Genomic DNA, 8,475 nt, shown 5'->3' with positions numbered 1-8,475 from the left:
AGTTATGGGGTAAATTCCTGCACCATTTTCTGAAAAATTCCAATTGGCATGGTCCAGAGTTGACCCACCTTGAAAAAGTAGCTCCACCTTCCCCACATGATCCAACCCCCCAACCTCCACTCCCAACTCTCAACCTAAACTGGTCCAGGTCTTAATGGCCATTTGGTCCACATGCAGCCACATGTGCTGATTCTCAGCCGGAATCAGCCGAAGTCCACAAACCCAAAACGTAGCCAAATCTGGCGGCCGTTACTTAGCCGGATCGGCCCGAGTCCGCTGGCTACTTAGAAAGAGCCACAAACTCTCAATAACAACCCACATTAGTTTTCCTGCTAAAGTCTCCTTCTCATCTAACTTACAAACATTAACACAAGTCTTGTCCTGCAGTTTAGCTCGTTGAATGAGCCACCACTGGAGAAAAGCGCACCGCTAACGATACCCTCAGTTGGCTAGCTAGATAGCTAATTAGCTGCTCAGCTGCAGCACATTAAACAGCAGTAAACATGGCTGCAAATGTCACTTTGGACACGTTACATGCTGGTTCGGTTGTTGCTCTTCAAAACCCATGTTAGAAACATGGTCCATGATATGTAGATACAGTGCAAATTTGTTAATATTGATAAAAAATGGACTGACTGAAGAAAGACTGGCATTATATTTGACGACAGAGGTTTACAGACTAAAAACTCGGCAATACTCTCTGCTGGACCAACTTTGACTGTTTCTAAATATTTGTTTGGCACTTCTGTACTGCAGTTTCCTTACCAGCAGTTACCTCCATACATACACCAGTACCAATATATCTGCAGTGGACTAACATCAGGTAATTTCTAGCTCTGATGCTTCAAAGAAAATACCTGAAAAACCACCAAATGAGTTGATATAATGAATAAGTCACTGTCATGATGGGAGGTTCTGGAGGCTTGAGTTTCTGTCCTGATAAGAGTGGTGAAAACATTCCTGCAGCAGGAGAAGTAATTAAAAAACTTTTTAGTTAACCTCTGCATTACTTAAGATTTTACCACCTTGAACTGTCCACTGAAGAGAGGAGAAACATCTCTCTACACTTTTTAACAGCGTTCTGATACCTGCACATTTGGTCTTTCATTGCATCATAAAATATTTGCAGGTTGTATTTTTCCTCTTGTTTCAGGCCCCTGTGTCATTATAAAGCCAAGAGGATAAAGTTTGGGAACTGTCCTGGTTTTTTTTATAGCAGCAGCATCTTTGGCAGATACACACAGGTCATTAAAGTATCCGACCAGATGATTTATGGAAGCTGAACGGGCCATAAGTCAACTGGGCAAAGACCAATGAAAAATTAATAACTGATCGGCCATTAAAGATTCAGGAGTGGATGATGTGGTTGTACTGTATAATATCAACTTTAAAAGAAACATTAATACTAATATAAAGAATTTATGAGCAGGGGGAAAAAACTGAATGCTTAGAGCATTCACATCTAAAAGAAGAATAACAACAGCTTAATCACGTAAGTGCATTCAGTATCATTTAATCATTTCAAAACAGTATCAAAATAAATATTAAAGTTAACAGTTTCAACTACAGCTCCATTCACACTGGATTTATCTCTCTAGAGGAAGTGTGGTGATTTTAACATTACCTGTTTAAATCCAGTCCAGAGAGCCGAACCCCAGTAATAATTACAGCTGCAAACACCAACTGTGAAATTTAATATGACAACTATGAAAATGACAAGGTCAAAAATGTTTATCTGATGACAGAAGAAATAAAAAATATCAGGAGAGGAAATGTGCTGTTGTAATGTCTCTTTCAGACCTGTTTTTACACCATATTTGTTTATATTTTGGCAAATTGTCTCCATTAAAAGTCATGTGAATCAGCTGTTAGTAGCTTCTGTTTGTAGTGTAACATGGACGTACAGACAAACATCACTGGATTACTGTGATACTGAAGAAAACAGAAAAATGTTGTCACATTTTTAGGTGGATTTATGGAGGTTTATTGTTGAAGATGATGTCTTCATGAAGTGTAAGTCACACTGAATGATATCAATGTGTGTTTCATGTCTGTGTGTTTAGATTTGACTGAGTTACGACTCCTAGAAGAGGATGATTTTTGACTCCTCTTCACCTCCTCCTCACCTTTAACTCTCTGGCTGTCCTGCTGAACGTCCACGTCCGTTACAGACCAGATCCTTGAGACGTCCCCATGGTTACAGTGTCGTCCAGGACCATGTGTTAATTCACTGGAGCACAGAGTTTATTTCAGGTCAAGTCAATTTCATTTGTACATCCTCTGTCCTCAGACCCTCAATTCAAATAAGGAAAAACTTCCTAAAAAACCCTTTAATGGGGGAAAAAAATGGAAGAAGCCTCAGGAAGAATAACAGGAGGAGGATCCCTCTCCCAAGACAGGAAATAGATGTGTGTCTGAATGGGGTTTACATCACAATGTTTACCACCACAGAAGTATAAAAAGATTCTACATTTAGATCAGATGGCTCATAATGCACCAGGTGAGCAGCTGTAACACTGACTCACACTGAGGGTTCGTCTGGAAGGACGTGTGTTATTAGACGGTTTCAACAAGCCGTTCCTTTATCTCAGCTGTCCATCAAACACACTTCACACCTCTTATTTCTTCTTTTAAGACTTTTTTTTTCTTCTCTTTTGTTCTCAAGGAGATATTCATCTCAATGAGATTTAACTGAATAGATCCAATTTAAAGCATCAAACCCATTTTAGTTTTATTAACTCAGACTGTTGAACCCTCAGAGAAACTTTGTAATATATATATTTGTATGAAACGAGGATTATGAATGTTGTCACAAACCGGCTCAAAGCGTGTGACAAACAGGGGAAGCAAGTCAAGTTCCAATTATTAGTTTTATTTGAAACTAAAACAACATAATGATATAAAAGAAGGCATGAGGAGACTAAGTGCATCAGTAGTGAATGTAATGTGTGTGTGCTTCTGTTGAATGCAAAAGAAAGATACCAAAACAAACCCAGAACCTGACGAGATGTGGAGCCTGAGAGAGAGAGATGGGGACAATGGGATCAGAGTGGTATTATCCTTGGTGGAGGCCTGTCCAGGTGTCCCAGCATCACCTGAACGACCCTCCCTGACTCCCAGCTCTTGCAGGAAGTGGCCAGTCAAACCACTGCAGGCAGTAAGAACGGGGTTCTACTGAGAACCTCGTGTTACACATCAGTTATTATTAACACAGACACTTTAATGTAAGAATACAAATTTGTCTCCGTAATTTGGCATGTAGTTAATATATTACCCATAATCCACGAGCAGCACTGCTCTCCCTCCATCCCACCAACTCAGCATCCTCGGTACCACAGGAGCAGTTTAAGAGGATGAAGGACAGAGGAGAGCATGTGAGCTCATAATGTACAAAGATTCAATATGAGAAAGAGACGACTGCTGGTCGTTCAAAATGCAACGCAACACAAAAATATACACAATACTTCCCACTATGCAGCACTGACTATAATACTGCTGAGTGCTGAGAGTTGTATGTGTCCTGCAACTCATGCATGTGTGTTGCAGAGTGTGATGGCTGATGGGATAAAGGAATTCTTCGCTCTATTACTTTGGCAACTGGGAGTCTGAAGATGGGAACGGCTGAAAATCACTGAATCTTTGTCACAAGACTCTGAGACAGGATTATACAATTCTGGAAAGTTATCACGCCGGAAACTATTTTATCATTCGCCACAACGATCTTGAGTTCTTGTTACAAAATAATCCAGTTTCTGTTGTTTTGACAGAGCTAGAGTCATGTCCTGATGAGAGCATCTTTAACATTCCTTCCTAGAGGCTGCAGCCTCTCCTGAGTTCCTGTCCGTCTGCATGTTATCAGCTTCAAGCTGTGAACAGAAACAGCGGTTCCTCGGCTGAAGATGGAGAGAGCAGAGGCGGCTGAAGTCCACAGGTCAGAGAAGGGCCAGGCAGGATGCATGACCTCCCGAGACTCCCCGAGTGCTCTACATCTTACCGACCGTCATGAATCATCCGACACCGACGACTAACGCCTCTCCTCAGGAATATTCTCAGTATGAAACTAACGAGATGACACAGAGCGGTGGTCGGCGTGGGGGGGCAGGTTTCTGCTCAGATATACAGCTCTGCTCTCAGTCACAGTTGGCGGGGGTCTCACCGCCGAGGTGATTTATGTCCTCCGGTTTTCACTAAACTCCTCTGAGCGGCAGAGACGAAGGACGGAGCGGTTTTCACGCCTCGCCAGCACCACCAGGATCAGATACTGGGCTGTTATCACTGCATGTGGGTGAACTTCTTTAAAAATGTCTTCCATACATCACCCAGAGCTGCGGACACTGAGGGGTGAAAGGGGAAGCTGCAACCTGCTGGCACAACATAACTTCGCTGCACACTTATACAAACACTTTTTAAAAAAAAAACTTTTTCTCCGTCTGACTTCTCTCTATCACACACACACATTTATTCTTCTATTCTTGTGGAGCCACACTGACGTAACTTTCCCAAGACCTTAACCTGAACCTTCAAGCCATAAAAAATCATCTATATTTTTCATAATCCCACTGTATGAAATGTCAGTGTGTAATATGTGTGCTGTGGCTCGTAGCGATGAACCTACAGAGAATTATCAGTGACTCTGCAGCTCCCCTCGGCTTTTTTTTTTCTTAACCTGTATTTAACCAGGAAGACCCTTGAGATTGAGATCTCTTTTCCGAGGGAGACCACAGCAGTTACAGTTTAAATAGAAATAAATACACAACAGGTAACAAGGAAAAAGACTAAATCCAGCTCAAATAACAAGGATTTAAATCTTTCCAAGGGAGTTTTATTATTAAAATATAGAATGCAGATTATTCCAAGTCCAGGGAGCAAAGTAGCCCAGCTCAGTACAAACCCTTGGAACCTGGTAGTGAAGCCACCTGGTGGAGCCAACGGCTTTATTACGGAGCTTTATAGTGAGTTTCAGCTCATGTTTTATTTGTCCGGCTGCAACTTTACTGTTCTGCTTCACTCTCAGCGTCTCATAGCGTCATTTTCAGAGAAAAAGCTGTAAAAAGCCGCTGTACACTACCTGTTCAGCACCAAACAGACACAGTTAGCTGTAGACTAGCTGGTGAACATAGTGGAGCATTTAGCAGCTAAAGAGCCAGATATTTCCCTCAGGAGTTGGTAGAGAGTAAAAACAGAGCTAAAAGAGAGTGAATATTGGACTCACATTCACACGACTCGGCTGAAAACAAGTGGACAAAATCAGTTAATGCAGGTTTAAAGTTACAATCCTTTATTGTACCGTTTACGTTGTTACTTTCCTCGCTGGAATATGCTTTCTTGACTGGGATTCAAATTTCATACCCGAGAGATCAACAGATGCATGGATGTATTATAAAAGATGGATACTGGCGCTCATTCAGTCCCATAGGAATCGCTCGGCTGGTGATACGCCAAAAAAAGTTTAGCTTCCGCTGAATGTGTGCAGTGGTGTTTCCCCCGCAGGCCCCGCCCACCAGTTCCTGCTAGGCCCATAGGCTTTACATTGTGATGACATCACAGGTTATTAAAATCGCTTTTCTCTTATGGAGGGAAGTTTCACAGATATAAAACCTCTGTGGATCAAAAGTTCATAATAGAAAGAGTCATAATTGACCTTGTTTGCAGTTCAAGGTGTCCTGTCAACAGTTTTACAGACGTCTCTTTGACATGGTGGTCTTTGGGGAAAATGCTTTTTGGGCTGCAGGGGGATTTTTTGCTGCAGTACCACGAGTGGCCACCAGGAGAAAATAGCTGCATTCACACCAAATCAGGCGGGTTGAGCGGAGGTGTGCTGGGGGGGTGTGGGCGTGTTTATTTGTGCTCTACAACGTAACCGCTGTGAAACAATCAGAAAATAATGTTTTATTGATCTGATTCACCGGCTTTCTTGCTACCAGCGCTCCCTCTCTTCATTCACTCTCTAGCTCACTCGACCACAGCTGCTCTCTCTCTCTCTCTCTCTTTTTCTCTCGTCTTTTTTAAAGTGAGTCGAGAAGTCGACAGCAAAGTCTAACTTTACTAACGTCATCAAGCGAAGAGAAATGTCCTCCCCTCGTCCTAGTAACCTCTTTGTCCTCCCTCATGGCAGAGTTTACAACTCTTGTCAGTCTCATCTCCCGCTGTGATTGGCCACCGCAGCCTTCAGCCGCAGTGACGTCGGGTTGCATTTCTCCAAAAGTTGACTCTGGCTCAACTTTCCGGCCGCAGTCCGGTGCGGTGCAGTGAATGGGACAACTGGCGTTTTCACCGCACTGTCTGATTTGGTGTGAATGCAGCCTGACGGCGCCTGTATTCAGCTCTTATTATACATCCATGGAACTACGCAATCACGTATGGCACCTTTCATACAGGTTAGTGCAATTCAAAGTGCTTTACAGGTGAGGACAGTGTGAATGTAAAACAGTAAAACAATTTGAAATTTAAAATAAAAACTAGATAAAATAGATAAAAGACTGTAACTAGGTTTCCATCAAATTGAGCACAAATTATGACCAAATTTCAAGAATATCAGCAAAGGAAAATCCAAATTAATGCACATGCATGAAGAAAATACTTTCTAAGACCCATGTAACAGAAGAAGAATTTATTATAACTTAAAAATCTAATAGAGTTTTAAATGAGATTTCTTCTTCAACAAGTTTCTCTTGAGACTCTGAATAACGATGCACTTGAATTCGTGCAACCATACAATCAACAGCTTGTTCATTTTCTTTCCTTCCTTTACGTCGTTCCCTCATATTTTCCTCTTATTTCCTCGTATCCTCCTGTTCATATTTGTCATTTATGGGGTTATATTTACTGCTGTGACATGGTATGAACTCATAAATTAATCCATGGTTGAGTCTTTGCTAGCTGGCCTCAGGAGAGATCTGCCAAGTTCTCACTAAATATCCAGACACTGGCCTTTTCCGACTCAGCAGAGAGACGTTCACACAATGGACAGCGTGCCACAGTAATGGTTGACTCCTGTCTGACCCCTGAGTCTCGCTTTTAATCTGAGCCCAGAAGGCTTTGACATTTCTCTGACATTTACCATGACACCGTTACCTCAAAGAACTGAAAAGGGCCCAGTTACAGGCTCTCAGCAATCGATAGCCAGTTAGTTCATCCTGCAGTAGAGGCCCAGTGAAAAGGAGGCATCTGTGTTAATCATCATTTAATATCTGCAGGTCAAATAGTGTAAAACAAAAGCAGCGTTTTAGTAAAATGATTCTCAAATGAGAACCACATTCAGAGCTTCTTACACGGTTAAGCATTATGATGTTCGATGAAGGATAATTAAAACCTTACTGGTAGTTTTTGTCTTTCGATCCTGCAGCTGTCAGGTCACGTCCCACAGCTGGAGGTTTACTTATTTACATCACTACAAATGTCAATTTGGAAATTTGAAAATTCAAAAATGGAAATTTGACTTTAGTCAACAGACAGAAAATTAAGCAACAACTAATTTTTTAAGCAAATATGCCAAACTTGTTTGTTGCTTTTAATTTCTCATATTTGATGATTTACTGTCATATATGATAGTAAACTGAATATCTTTGGGTTTTAGACTGTTTAAAGATGTAACCACTGACTGGGAAATTATAACTTCACCTTCACTATTTTATAGACAAATCGATTAACCCTTTCATGCATCAGTTATGATAACCTCAGTCAGTGTTTTTATTCCTCTTTAGCATATATAAGAAAACGGCTTTGGAATAGCTTGTCCACTGTAGTGACCACTATGCATGAAAGGGTTAATCAAGGAAATAATCACCAGCTTACTCAATAATGAAAATAATCAGTTGCAGCCCTGCGTCTGGAACAGAATTCATATACAAAAATAAACATAATTATTTATAAACTTAACAGAATACTTATATTCAATAGTAAAATCAAAATAAGTATTTAATAAGTATAAGTATAGTATATTCAGCAATAATAAGTATAAATAAGTATATAATAAGTAGTCATTTAGTATTATTGTTTAAAGGTTAATTGTTTTGGTCTAAAACTAGATGTCTGCCTTTCCCACCATCACTCCATCAGCGTTCAGGTTCACTGTGCTGCAGGTCTTCAGTCAACATGCAGGATGTGAATCTCACAATCGCTATTGTAGCAAAAATATTTAAGGTTTGTACTAATTTTTTTTTTTTTACTAACTTTACTTAATTATATGACAATCACTTAAATATGAAAATGGTCCAACTATATAATTAATCAATGACAATCACTTTAGGACCTACTAGATTTATTGAGGGAAAAAAAGTTAAATTGAATGTAATTTTTATATTTTCCTGATATTTGCATTCATAGGTTACATTAAATTTTAAGGTTGGTCTGTGTTGTCTGTATTTTTGGCGTTTTGCCAATAACATGGTTAAACCACCAGTGAATAAGGTCTAATAAGGTCTAGTCTACTAGTTTAGTCTATCACGAAAACATAAACTGATGACAGACACCAAG

This window comes from Thunnus maccoyii, chromosome 1 (assembly GCF_910596095.1).
Source record: "Thunnus maccoyii chromosome 1, fThuMac1.1, whole genome shotgun sequence".
Taxonomy (NCBI): domain Eukaryota; kingdom Metazoa; phylum Chordata; class Actinopteri; order Scombriformes; family Scombridae; genus Thunnus; species Thunnus maccoyii.
Note: the sequence above shows the minus strand (reverse complement) of the source record.